At 41.4% G+C, this 14,900-nt stretch overlaps 1 protein-coding gene and 1 long non-coding RNA gene across 3 annotated transcripts in view; one reads left to right on the forward strand and one right to left on the reverse strand.

Annotated features, from left to right (window-relative positions):
* LOC109426897 (ADP-ribosylation factor 1) overlaps positions 1–14,900 on the forward strand; it is a 57,539-nt gene continuing 42,639 nt past the window's right edge. The window contains exon 1 of one of the 2 annotated variants that reach the window (XM_062842603.1): positions 1–477. The gene's annotated coding sequence lies outside the window, so the exon portion shown is untranslated. Of the gene's footprint in view, positions 478–9,439; positions 9,932–14,900 lie in introns of those variants that run through there. The other variant, XM_062842602.1, reaches the window with a different exon arrangement.
* LOC134284180 (uncharacterized) lies at positions 734–5,733 on the reverse strand. The gene is made up of 2 exons (XR_009995676.1): positions 995–5,733; positions 734–928 (listed from the first exon to the last, which is right to left on the reverse strand). It is a non-coding gene; the product is annotated as an uncharacterized LOC134284180 (long non-coding RNA).

Below are 14,900 nucleotides of genomic sequence, written 5' to 3' on the forward strand. Positions count from 1 at the left end.
ATGTCGTCCACTTGTCAGTTTTTCACTCGCATCATCACCATCGCGCTGTTTGTCGTGCAGGGTGATTTTTGGTAAATTTACGCCGTGAAACATTCCGTTCGCTAATCCACTGTGATTCAAAGTGATTGAACGGTGATTTGGCTACAAAAGCGCGTTCGATCCAGGACCGGAGGTTAGTGCTTCGTCGGGAATTCCGTCGTTTTGTAGTGCCTCGTCGCCACCGCCGAGAAAAGGCGTTCACGTCATTGCGGATTGATCCACGTCCAGAGGAGTGCAAGTGCGTGTGTGTGAGCTAGTGATTTGGCCTACAGTGGAAAAGGGTGGACCTGGACAGGTTATTTTGTGCGGAAAGCAGTCGGAAAATTAGTGATATCCTAACTCACGTTTGTGCATTATCCGTGGGTTGCGGAAACTGCAGGAAAGTGTAGTGATTGTGGTAAACTTTTGGATTGGCTGTTGAAATCCAGATTTGCATTGGTAAGTGGAAAAAATAAACATTTTCATCTTTGGGTCAAAGTACAATATGGTATGTTGGGTTCGCTTCTCACGTCTCATCATGGGACGATTGATAGCTCACTGTTTGCGATTCCTCGCGACTAGTTTCGTTTCAATGATTAGGGTGAAACAAAAACACATTAAAAGCAAAACAACATCACTATTTGCAATGATTTTTTTCTTGGCGTAACGTCCATGCTGGGGCTAAACCTGCTTCTCCTCAGCTTTTACATGCAAATATCACGATTTTCGCGGTTTTATGTGCCACACACAACGTGGATTTCGCGGATCCTTAAAATTTGGTCGCGATTTTCGAGGATTTATCTGAATTTAGCCGCACGTTTCTCGGAGACTTATATGTATGGTTTTTAACAACTGCATCATAGTCGCGTTTCAGCCAACAATCCGCCTACCCTACCCCCGTTGGTTTGACCTCACATAATCTGATCATTTTTTTAATTTGACTCATGCTCTGCACATCGTTCAAACTTAAAATGACCTCACATAATCTGATAATTTTTTAATTTGACCCATGCTCTGCACATCGTTCAAACTTAAAATGGTCCAAACGTCATCCTGCTAATAAAACGGAACGCAGAATCAAAATAAAACAGCAAATATGGTTGCTAGCAGTGTATTTTCGGTGTTACTAGATGTTCAAATTAAAAATGAACCTCGCTGGTTTGCATTAGGTGTCGTTCAAACCAACGGGGGTAGACGGTATACTAAAAGAATTCCGTCGTGAATTCCATCAGATATTCCTTCGGGAATTCCTCCAGGTATTTCATTGGAAATTCTTTCAGGTGTTTAAAAACTCCGCTAGGTATTCCATCGGGTGGTATTCTTTCAGCAATTTATCCAGGAGTTCCTTCGAGAATTCCATTAGGTGTTTTATCGGAAATCCCGCTAGGTATTGCATCAGGAGTACCTCCAGAAGTTCAATCGGAAATTCCTCCAGGTGCTCCGTTATAAATGCCTTTAGAAATTCCATCAGTAGATCCTCCGGAAATTCCTCCAGGAATTCCCCCGGAAATTTCCCTCTCCGGAGTTCTTTCGAGATTTCTTCCAGGAGTTTCTTCTAGAATTCCTTGAGGAGTCCCATTTCATTTACTAAAGGAGTTCCTTTGAGAATTCATCAGGTGATCCTTCGGGAATTTTTTCCGAAGTTCCATCAAGAATTCCTTCAATAGCTCTTTCGGAAATTCTTTCGGAAGTTCCCTTGAAAATTGCTGTAGGATTTTTTTTTGGGAACTCCTCAAGGACATCATTTGGAAATTTCTCTTGGATTTCCTTCGAGAATTCCTCCAGGACTTCCTGCGGGAATTTCTCCAGAAATTCAAATTCTTCATAAGTCATGTCATAAATTCTTTAGAGAACTATTTCAGAAATTTCTTTAGGAGCTTTCTTAAGAATTTCTTGAGGAGTCCCTTCAATAATTACTCTAGAAGTTTCTTGAAAATCCTCTTCGAGGATTCCTGCAGGAGTTGTTTTGGGAATCTTACCAGGAGATTGTGGGCTTCGTGGCCGAGCGGTTAGCGGCGTCAGTCGTTTAGGTGTCTCGTAAGCCTCGGAGTGTGGGTTCGATTCCCGCTCCAGTCGGGGAAAACTTTTCGTCGGACGAAAAATTCTTCACTGGGCCACTGGGTGTTATACAGGGTGTTAGGTTCCTGAGCGCAAACTTTTTAAAGGGTGATAGAGGACCATAAATGGTGAAAAAAAATTGTTCTGCGCATATGGTCAAATCTCAACCGTTACGTCGTTATTGAACTTCCCATGTTTTTGACTCTTATTGCCTTAACTGGTAATAACTTGAAAATGGTCAAACTTTTCGAAGTTTTTTTACCCTTATTCAAGAGACTAGTGAATTTTCTATCAAATAGCGTCTTTGAATCGATTGGTTTAGTTAAATAGCTTAGTTTTTTAGAGCAAAATAGCTGAAAATAGTGTATTTTTATTGGTTTTTGTCAATTATCTTTGAAACATGCGTAATAAATTCTTTCTTAGGCAAAGTTGTGGCCCCTGTTACACTCTACAATTCTTTCTTTGACACTAAACTTCTAGCTCTTATCGTTTTCTTGCAGTTTTGATTTAAATGTGCGGCACAATGCGCAAAAAGTGCTTTGCATGGCAGTTGCAAATTTATAATCTGAAATGCGATGTTCAAATCGAAATTTCAACAAAACGATAAGAGATAGAAGTTTAATGTCAAAGTACGAATTGTAAAGTGAAACAGGGACCACAACTTTGCCTAAGAATTAATTTTAATTTATTACGCATGTTCCAAAGATAATTGTCAAAAACTAATAAAAATACACTATTTTTAGCTATTTTGCTCTAGAAAACTTAGTTATTTAACTAAACCAATCGATTCAAAGATGCCATTTAATAGAAAATTCAATAATCTATTGAATAAGGGTCAAAAAACTTCGATAAGTTTGACCATTTTCAAGTTATAGCCAGTTAAGGCAATAAGAGTCAAACTACGTAACGGTTAAGATTTGACCATATGCGTAGAACAATTTTTTTCTCCATTTATGGTCCTCTATCACCCTTTAAAAAGTTTGCACTCAGGAACCTAACGCTCTGTATGTGTTGTCTGTTGTCAAATGTTAGTATTGTTCAGTCTGTAGAGGCCGCAAGGTCGAAGACGGTGTAATTGTCTCTTTTTTACCAGGAGATCCTTCGAAAATTTCTTCAGGAGTTCCATCGAGAATTTTCACATGAGTTCCTTCGTGGATTTCTCCAAAAGTTTTTCTGAGAATTCTACCAGGATTTCTTTCGATAAACTCTCCAGGAGCAGCATAATGAATTCCTCTAGAAGTTCCGTTGAGAATCTCTTCAGATATTTTACTAGAATTTCTATTGACGTGTTTTTCTAAGAATATCATTTGATGCCCAACGTAAAATCAGATGATGATTAACCTGGGCTTGTTAGGGGAATATCTGTAAATAAAAAGAAAATCGCGTTAAGTACTGTTCCTTTTAATTCCACTAAGAATTTGCATCCTTTGACAGATACGTATTTCGACCTCATCTGTAAGGTCGTCTTCAGTGTCTTGTACTTGACTCGAAAATCAGATGTCATGAGTATTTTGGGAAAGTTTTCATGCAAATTTATTGTAATGTGTTTTCAGAGTCCAATTTAATGTATAATTTCTGTACTAATTTCCAATTAGGAATTCTTCCTGCAATTAATTCCTTCGGGCATCCCTCCAGGAGTTTTTTTTTCAGGAATTCCTCCAGGTATTCCATCGGGAACTCCTCCGGGAATCTCTGCGAGAATTTTTTGAGATGTTCCTTCGAGAATGCCATTAGGGTTTCCTTTGAGAGTTCAGGTATTCCGACGGATCGGGAATTTCTCCAACAACTCCATCGGAAGTTCCATCACGCACTTCGTCTGTAATTCTTTTAGGCATTCCATCTGGAGTTCCTCAAGGCGATTCTTCGGAAATATCTCTAGGAGTTCCTCCGGGAATTCCTTCAGTAGTTCCTTCGGAAATTTCTCCTTCTGGAATCCTTCCCGAAGTTCCTTCGGAAATTCTTCAAAAAGTTCCTTTGGGAATTCCTCCAGGCCTTCCTTCGAAAATTACTCCAGGCGTTACTTCAGGAGTTCTTTCTGCATTTCCTTCGGGCATTCCTCCCGACAGAAAGCCTGAAGCATTTTCTGGGGGAATTCTCGATATACTTCTTGGAGAATTTTTAGAAGGAACGCCTGATAAAATTCCTAATACCTACCTAACCGATCAGGCTAAGGCCGGGTGCCTTCTGCTGTACATAGTAGCCGTCTCCATTCCACTCGGTCCATGGCTATTTGTCTCCAGTTCCGCACTCTGCGTAGGGTCCGCAGATCGTCCTCCACTTGGTCGACCCACCTAACTCGCTACGCTTCACGTCTTCTTGTACCGGTCGGATGACTATCGAGAACCATTTTAGTCGGGTTGCTATCCGTCATTCTGATGACGTGAACCGCACACCGAGCCTCCCGATTTTCGCGGTATGGACGATGGTTGATTCTCTTAGCAGCTGGTGCAGCTCGTGGTTTATTCGCCTTCTTCATGTCCCGTCTTCCATCTGCACTCCGCCGTAGATGGTACGCAACACCTTCCGTTCGAATACTTCAAGGGCGCGTTGGTCCTCTGCACGTAGGGTCCATGTTTCGTGCCCATAGAGAACTACCGGTCTAATCAGCGTTTTGTATATAGTTAACTTCGTGTTACCGCGAAACTTATTCGATCGTAGAATTCTGTAGAATCCAAAGTAAGCACGATTTCCTATCACAATGCGCCTCTGAATTTCTCTGCTGGTGTCGTTGTCGGCGGTCATCAGTGAGCCCAAGTACACGAATTCTTCAACCGTCTGGATTTCATCACCGTCGATATAAATTCGGGGTGGCGGGCGCGGTGATTCTTCCCTGGAGCCCTTTGCCATCATGTACTTTGTCTTCGACACATTAACGACTAACCCGATTCACCTGGCTTCACTCTTAATTCGAATGTACGTTTCCGCCATCGTCTCAAATTTACGAGATAATATCAAAATCATCAGCAAAATCAAGCAGCTGAACGGACTTCATGAAAATCGTCCCACTCGAGTTTATCCCCGCTCTCCTTATTACACATTCTAACGCTACGTTGAACAGCAAGCACAAAAGACCATCACCTTGCCGTAACCCTCTGCGAGATTCAAAGGGACTCGAGAGTGTCCCTGATACTCGAACATCATACGATCCATCGTCGCCTTGATCAATCGTATCAGTTTATCCGGGAATCCATCGTGCATAATCTGCCATAGCTGTTCTCGATCGATTGTAACATACGCCGATTTGAAATCGATGAACCTAACTGATCAGGCTAAAGCCGGGGTGGCCTCTGCTGTACATTAGTATGGGACACGCTTGTATGGAAAAAAATAAATCCTCGCTCCAGTCGACTTTTCAGATCCCATTTAGGTCCCATATGAACTGCACAAAATTTCAGCGCAATCGGTGAAACTATAATTTAGCGCAAGTGGTTCAAAGTTTCCATAGGATTTACTATGGAAAAAGTTACACTTTTAAACAAAAAATCCCAGAGGGCGCCCTCTGTCTCCTTAATTCACATCGATCATTGCTCCTTGTAGGAAAATCATTTATGAAACTTTCCTTCGAAGACCGCAAAACAATTGGATGCTTGTGGAAAAAGTTATTGATTTATTACCGATTAAATACTGATCCAACGAACGGCTTTCTGTTTTATTTTATCAGCAGCACTGTAGGTGCTGCCTTGGCTGCTGCTATTTCAGGGGGTGGTGATGCCTCCCGCCACCCCATGCAACAACGGCAGCAGCAGTGCTGCTGATAAAATAAAACAAAAAGCCGTTCGTTGGATTAGTAATCGGTAATAAATCAATAACTTTTTCCACAAGCATCCAATTGTTTTGCGGTCTTCGAAGGAAAGTTTCATAAATGATTTTCCTACAAGAAGCGTTAATTGATTTGAATTAAGGAGACAAGAGGCGACCTCTGGGATTTTTTATCTGAAAGTGTAACTTTTCCCATAGTAAATCCTATGAAAACTTTGAACCGCTTGCGCTAAATTATAGTTTCACCGATTGCGCTGAAATTTTGCACAGTTCATATGGGACTTAAATGGGATCTAAAAAGTCGACTGGAGCGAGAATTTGATGTTTGTCCCATACTACTGTACATAGTAGCCGTCTCCATTCCACTCGGTCCATAGCTGTTTGTCTCTGGTTCCGCACTCTGCGTAGGGTCCGCAGATCGTCCTCCACTTGGTCGACCCACCTAGCTTGCTGCGCTCCACGTCTTCTTGTACCGGCCGGATGACTCTCGAGAACCATTTTAATCGTGTTGCTATCCGATATCCTGGCGACATGACCCGCCCACCGTAGCCTCCCAATTTTCGCGGTTTGGACAATGGTTGGTTCTCTCAGCAGCTGATGCAGCTTGTGGTTCATTCGCCTTCTCCAAGTCCCGTCTTCCATCTGCACTCCGCCGTAGATGGTACGCAACACCTTCCGTTCGAAAACTCCAAGGGCGCGTTGGTCCTCTACACGTAGGGTCCATGTTTCGTGCCCATAGAGAACTACCGGTCTAATCAGCGTTTTGTATATAGGGTGAGAAAGGGTATTGTCGGCAGGTTTGTTCTCTTCGTCATGGGGGGTTTTTGTGGGCCGAATCGCTTGAAATTTGGGCATACAACTCAGCTTGGTTGGGAAGGACTTGAGGCCAACTCTGAAACCAACAGGTTTCAAAAAACCCCCCATGCGAAGAGAACAAAACTGCCGAAAATACGTAAGTTCACCTAGTTAACTTCGTGTTACCGCGAAACACGGTAAAGTACTAGATTTGTAGTAATGAGCTGAATGTTTGTATGGTGAGAAGGTTAATTCTCTATTTCTGCAATGAAATGGTGCAAAAAGCGTGGGTATTATGATTCCTTGCCTAATTTGATGCTGTTTGAGCATTACTTTGGGCAACAGTGTTATTGTTTTCTCCATTTCTTGCAACATAAACAAAATACAGTGGGGATTCGTTAGTTGGGCCACGATTGCGCCCCGATTACCGAATCGTATTCGTTAGTTGGTGCAAATGACAGCTGTCCAAATTGTGCTAACATTGCACACATGCACATCAGTTACTTATAAATCAGTGCACACAAGCATAAATGTACTAAAACGGCTGCGTCCTTGAAATGTCAAAATCATTTTGACATAACATTATGACATTAGAGTGCTTTTTAGTTGGGATTTGACCAGGCCCCTGACACGGCCTATATCAATGCATTGGAATCATGGTAGACAGGATGCCCTGGGCGCTAATAAATAGCGCCCACTGTCAAATGCGAAAACATCAACAAATTTTTGTTTAACGTTTGTTTTGGTTTATTGATCAGTTTTTGGAATCATTTTTTCCACCTCTTATGATCACAAAACACTTCAAACTCGCTTTAATATTAATGTACGGTAAGAGGAACATGCGATTGGTTGAATAAAGTAACCCAACAAACACGCATTGTGAATGTGATTTCGTTTGTAGCTCACAACATCAAACAAAAGTTGCGTTTGTTGATTACACGCTCGTTTAAATTTGCACGAATATGAGTATAAGGCAGTTAGATGTTGGCTACGATAAATTTCATTGATGCCAGGGGCCTGGATTTGACCCAACTAGCGAGCACCCAACCATCGGGCCAACCCAACAAACGAGCTCCCAACCAACGAATCCGCACTGTAGTTATCCAAAGTTTTGCTCAAACAGCATCAAATTAGGCAAGGAATCATAACACCCACGCTTTTTGCACCATTTTATTGCAGAAACGGAGGATTGACCTTCTCACCATACTAAAATTCAGCTCATTATTATGTTTCCAGTTCAAAACCGAATTAGCGACATTTTTTCTTTGACTTCCGCTGCTTTTGCCTTGCGTTAAACACAATGTCGGAAGTGGGGCGCTGTATAGAGCACCAGGTGTACAATACAGCGCCCCACTTCCGACATTGTGTTTAACGCAAGGCAAAAGCAGCGGAAGTCAAAGAAAAAATGTCGCTAATTCGGTTTTGAACTGGAAATATAATACTACAAATCTAGTACTTCGCCGATCTGTCCTATGGGACACGTTCGGTGTAGTACTAGATTTGTAGTAATGAGCTGAATTTTAGTATGGTGAGAAGGTCAATTTTCCGTTTCTGCAGTGAAAAGGTGCAAAAAGCGTGGGTATTATGATTCCTTGCCTAATTTGATGCTGTTTGAGCAAAACTTTGGGCAATAGTGTTGTTGTTTTCTCCATTTCTTGCAACATAAACAACATAGTTATCCAAATTTTCGCTCAAGCAGCATCAAATTAGGCAAGGAATCATAATACCCACGCTTTTTGCACCATTTCATTGCAGAAACGGAGAATGGACCTTCTCACCATACAAAAATTCAGCTCATTACTACAAATCTAGTACTACACCGAACGTGCCCCATTATCACCAAGAACGCCATATCCTAACTCTCATATATAGGGCACTGCATGAAATTCTCTCCTTCTCTTTTACTCTTACAGAAATTTTGTAAACAACAAGGCCAAGAAACGTCAAAATCCCATACAAATTCAAAACAGTGCAGTGCCCTATACGATCGAAAAATTCGTGATACTAACATTTTTACGCCGTAAATATAAGAATTAGAATATGGCTTCCTTGGTAATAATTGTAGGAAAAACAATAATCTACAAGTTTGTCGAACATCACATTTTAATATTAGGCTTCAGAACTATATCTCAAGTGAGAACTATATCTCAAATATCTCAAATGAGTCAAATGATTGCCAGATGATCGAAAACATCCTTGGTAGTGAGTTTATTCTGATAAAATTAACGATTAGCTAGGTGATCTTTGCACAGTAGGTTACTGTTGGGGGATGCTATGGAATGGTATCAAAATCGATTTGTTTACATTTTAGGGAAAGGCCTTTTCAAATGTAACGCGAGATGTTAGATTCCTTTCAAGCACGCAGTCAATTGCTGATCCCATCAAACATATTGCACACCCCTGCAGTCGACAACAACGGAATGCCATTTTTTTTTTAGTACATCGAATTCGACCGGCGAAATTTGGTCAGATTTCGCTGCGCGGAAGACGTGGCACAACGAGAGAACGGGAAAGAAGCAAAACACGCAAATTTTACGCGTTTTGCTGTGACTCACTTGAAAGTCGCGTCCCATGATTCATTATCAATCCATTTCATTATGGTTTACGGTGGTTGAATAATGTTCTATGTCAATTTGATTGTACTTCAATTTTGCATGTTGCTGAATCTTTTGTAGTCATTTTGTTGCAAGTTTTCGGTTGCACAATCTTGAGATTGTTTTCTATTTGCATCACCAGACTGTGCTAGTGCGCCTGTGAGATTTCGCCCGAAACGCACACTCCCACACAATTTTGACAGTTCGTTCGTTGGTCTCTTTCGCTTTCGTCTTTCTTTTCGCCTACGTGTAGCTCCGTTCCGTCCGAAGCAGAGCCATCAGCCGAAGGTGCGGTGAGAGCAGCGGCCAAGGGAAGAAAAAAAGCTCGGAAGAAAATTTCGCCGCCATCTTGACGTGTGTGAAGTTCGTCGTCGTTCCGTGCGTTCTTGACTGAAAAAACTCCGGATCTTTTGTCGGTCGGCCGTTTTGGGTTCGGTTCGGTTCCGTCGCGCGGAGTGTCCTGTGTTGTGCTGTTCCAGCCTAGAGTGTGGTGGCGCTGCTGTAGAGAGTGTGACCTGGACCAAAACTGTTTTTCCCCCAGCAAAGGATTGCGGCAGAGAAGCACTACTCTGTCCGGGTCCCGGTTTTGTTCGGCGTATCCGTTCGTTGTTCTCCCTGGATTGGTTCGGTGTGGACCCTGGTGAATGAATCAGCCGAAGACGTCCTGCAGAAAAGTACGATTTCTTCGCAGGAAAAAGAAAAGCTGTGTAAGTGTGACGCAGATTGCAGCCGGGAGGATTTTCCGGACTGGAATCCACCCGGAAGGTTTTTTTTTTTCTTCTTCGTGGTGACAGGTGCTGAATGAGAGAAAGGGAGAGAAGACGTCATGTCTCAGCGAGCTAGAAGTACGTGTTACTGTTGGGTGGTAAATTTCATTTTTTTAAGCGATGAGGCATCCGTATTTACGGGAAGAATCCAGAATAAAGTGGATTGGCTTGTCGTAGCAGATCAAGTGAAATATGTTGGCAATGCTCGTGATAAAGCAGGCTTTATCGTAGCTATGACTAAAAAAAAGTGTAACAGTGCTTCTGGGAGCAAGATGGACCATGGAGAACGGCGAACAGCAGAAAGAGTGGGTCAAAATAGGCCAAATCAGGATTTTCAAGTCCTGGCTGCGATTTGTTCTCTGAAATGATAGTTGTTAGTAGTTTTATTTCTGTGTTGTATGTTCTATTTTAAGTTGTAAATATTTTCATAACTTAATAAGCATTTATAAGGCTCCTTTAGCGCTCAGGTGGAATATATGCATTCCCCAACAACGGCAATGGTTGCATATTTTAATTTATTTCTGATGAAAAACTGCAAGAAAGTATTTCTAGACAAAATCCAGCTATGAAAGGAGCAGCGATTCAACTATAGTATAATAAGCGAACAACCCAGGATTGACTGATGAACCCGAACCAATAAATGAAACCTCGTCATCCTGTGATAGTATATTATTACTGTAACCTGGCATGTTTATGCTTTGGGTTGGGGGTTGGTTCGTGCTGTTATATTTTATTGTGCATTTATAATGTTCTATTTATTTCTCATAATGATAAAGGGGCTGTTCATAAACCACGTAGACCAAAATTTTGTCATCTTAGACCCCCCGCCCCCTCCGCTCGATAACAGTCAGTTACTGACTGCTGTTTAACTGGACTGCTTTTTAATTGGGCGCTCGATAACTGGGCCAAAGTCCAGTCAAAAAGCAATTGTCTGTCAAAAATAAACGAAATTTAACCTCACATTTTGCAAACCAGTAAACAAAAGATATAACAATAGCCTCCGGCTTCGGGAGCTCAGTCCAGTTATCGAGCGACGCTCGCTAACTGAACTGTCGTCAAAGCCCAGTTATCGAGCGGAAGCTGTATTCATATTCATATGTCAATAGCCATCGCTAGAACCAGAAACGAATTGAAAAAGTCCTTACCTTCCTTCCCACTTCCACAGCAGTGTACACTACCCGCCAATAATATGGAATCGTTGCAATACTCAGTATTGCAGCACCCAAGAAGTTTGGCATCACCCAATATAAGGAGGAAAAATAGAGTAAACCTAGAACCAATTAGGTTGTGAGTACGAGTTTCATTTTGAAAGAGAATTAGGGGGGTCATAAGTGATTTGTGCCTCAAAGACCTGAAATAATCACATTTTAGGGTGACGCCAAACTTTTTTGGGTGCTGCAATATTTAGTATGAGTGTTGCAATATGCGATTCCATATTTATGGGGGGTAGTGTATATAACGCCTACAAGTTATGCAATAAAAGCGAACTGTGCCGCTTGACCTTCAAAGTATTAACCACACAATCTATCAACTTTTACGAACACTACAAATATACCCCAGTCCGTGCGGGTTGTGGGGACGCAGAGTACTCTGCGATTTCTAGTAGCCAAAACCAGTACACTCTAACCACAGACAAACAGATGTAACTCTTAGAGGAAATTCATCAAAAGCTTTTGCCCGGTGTCTTTTTCATGAGCATACGGCCACCCTTCGGTAGAACCGCGCGAGATATGTCGGCCATGATGGATTACGATTTGTCGTGTGTCTAACACGCACACCACTACACAAATTGCCTGTAATTGTCATTTGCATCATTCAGCAACATGTACACTGGCAAACGTCAAAGCGATCGAACACTAGCGCATCTGATGGAAGGATCGCGCAAATGAAATGAAATTTGAATTGATCGTTAAATGCATGTGCCAAGCCGTTTTGAAGAGACAACGGACATCAGGTTCGTCGTATTCGGGACGTGTAGAACTGAAAAAAACGTGACTTCGTTAACTTCCGGAAACTGTGCTGGCCATGTCCTGACTGTTTTTGTAGTGCTTGAAAAAAACTCTTATTTGCACATGTCTCTGGTCCGGAATCGACGACCCAGACAGCATCCGTATGTCTTTCGTTATTAGTCTTTTTCTTGGCGTCACCTTGCAACTGGGACAAAGCCAACTTCTATGCTTCTGTGTTCTATGAGCATGAGCACTTTCACAAGTATAATTAAGTGAGAGCTTCCTCTGTCAATGACCGTTTTCCATGTGTAGCAGGCACGAAGTTACTCAATGTCCGAGAAATTTCAATTATGAAAAGTTCCTGGACCGATTGGGAATCCAACCCGACACTCGTTGGCTTTCATCATCAGCATATGAGTCGGTCGTTGCGTACCGCAAAACAAATGAATTTCTCTTCCACTGCTGCAACTTTCGCCTCGTCCTAACTTCCGCCAAGATTTCTCCATGTTCTTTCCGGACAGCTTGCGGCAATACTCCTTGGTGTGAACCGCACTTTATTACGAAAAATAATAAAGCACTACTACTAATGCATATTAATATTTTGCAGTGGAACACTAACAAATCTAGATGAACATTTGAAAAGGGCCTATCTGCTTGTAAACAAACATGTTTCTGTCTCTGTAGGGCCCATCTGCATCCACCCACGCACATCAACATCCTTAACAGATAGCTTGAAGAACACTCTTTCTGATAAGGTTGTTGATGTGCGTGGGTGGATGCAGATGGACCCTACAGAGACAAACACATGTTTGTTTACGCAAAGCAGATAGGCCCTTTTCAAATCTTCGTCTAGAAATGCGTAATAAGCTAGGACAGGACAACACATATGGACATACAGTTAGGTTTTTTTTACGCGGGGGATACGTACCGCGTAAAAAAAATCTCAGTTCAAAATTCAAAAAAAAAACCGCGTAAAAAAAGTTTAACTATTTCTCGACGAATCATACATAAATAAGATGATGATTTTTTTTTTGTATGGAGTTTTCATTTATGCGGCCGCGTAAATGAAAACCGCATAAAAAAACTGACTGTATACAACACAGAACATAAATTAATGGATAACCATTTCCTATCACAAGATGACGAGGTTTCATTAAGGTTCAAATAACCATCATTCAGTCATCAGCAATCATCAAATATTCAAAAGCAGTTTTCTTCCTCTAAGTCACAAAACCGTAATTGAAAATTATTTCACTGTCATCCAGATGGTGGCCAGAGTGCAGTGATAAATTTTTATTAACATTGGTTGAGAATTCAGCGAGAAAACTGCTTTTGAATTTTTGCTAAACGATGATGGTTTGTTTCCTCTTAATGTCGTTGGTCCATCAGTCAATCCGGTAATCGCATTTTCTCTGGCAGGTTGCCTTTCGTTCGCAGCATTAGTTGCTTTCATAGCTTGAGTTCTGTCTAGGAATTTATAATCCTAAGGGGGCCCCGCATCCTGCCGGCATCCTGAATCAGATTTTAATGTGAGACGTCAACCTACACTTTGATGACCCTTTTAGGGAAGGGTCTATACATGTCTTTCAGGTATTTTCATTGCCCAAAATTACCTAAATGTAGGCCATCGAATGATATTAGGCTGACACAAATTTCAATGTTCTCTTATGTAGTTCGGTGTAGTACTAGATTTAAAGACACGGACACCGTCTTCAGCCAGAGGCTGTACAGACTGAACGAAACTTAAAACTAGACAACGGACACGACAAATATTACGAGCACCAGTGGATACGAGGAAGTAGCATTTCTCGCGAAAAGCTTCATCACTCGGAGCAAGAATCGAACCCTTACCCCATGACATGGTACGTTTATGCGCTTGGTGACGCTAACCACACGGCCACGAGGCTTCACTAATAGGACACGATCGGTGAAGTACTAGATTTGTAGTAATGAGCTGAATTTTTGTATGGTGAGAAGGTGAATTCTCCGTTTCTGCAAGGAAATCGCCCAAAAAGCGTGGGTATTATGGTTCCTTGCCTAATTTGATGCTGTTTGAGCAAAACTTTAGAAAACTGTGTTGTTGTTTTGGCTATTTCCTGTCCCTTGAACAGTACAGTTTTCCAAAGTTTTGCTCAAACAGCATCAAATTTGGCACGGAATCAGAATACCCACGCTTTTTGCACGATTTCCTTGCAGAAACGGAGAATTCACCTTTTCACCATACAACAATTCAGCTCATTACTACATATCTAGTACTTCACCGATCGTGTCCTATTGTAGTAAATAATGAGCAGAATTTTGGTATGGTGAGAAGGTTATTCCTCCGTTTCTGCAATAAAATGGTGCTTATAGAGTGGACATTATGATTCCCTGTCTAATTTGATGCTGTTTGAGCAAAACTATGGGTAATTGTTTTGTCAAATTGCAAGAAATAAAGACAACAACAACATTATTGCCCAAACTTTTGCTCAAAATACATCAAATTAGGCAACGAATCATAATATTCACGCTTTTTGCACTATAATTACAGAAACGGAGAATTCACCTTCTCATCATTGCAAATATTAAGCTCATTACTACAAAGCTAGCACCTCCTGATTAGTTAGCCAACAAACCACCCGTAGCGCTCACATCGTTTTTGTTCGAGTTTGACATTTGCCCACTACCGCCATCTAGTTGGTAGTGGGCCAAACTCAGTCCTTTTAGCATTGAGCGAATATGCTTCCGTGACTATAATTTGAATCGAACAATGTTCGAAGTGTTACGTCTGTTTGTCTGTGATTTTATTTTTGTAAGCTATGTTTATGGCATCCATAATTTTAAGTTATAACTCAAATTCATAAGGTATTTTGATGATTTTCAATATTTTTTTTTTTTCTGAGTGTACCTCCCTCTCCGTGGACGAGCATCTTACTTTATATTTTATATAATAGGACAGATCAGTGAAGTACTAGATTTGT

The sequence above is a fragment of the Aedes albopictus genome, chromosome 3 (genome assembly GCF_035046485.1).
Source record: "Aedes albopictus strain Foshan chromosome 3, AalbF5, whole genome shotgun sequence".
NCBI lineage: Eukaryota > Metazoa > Arthropoda > Insecta > Diptera > Culicidae > Aedes > Aedes albopictus.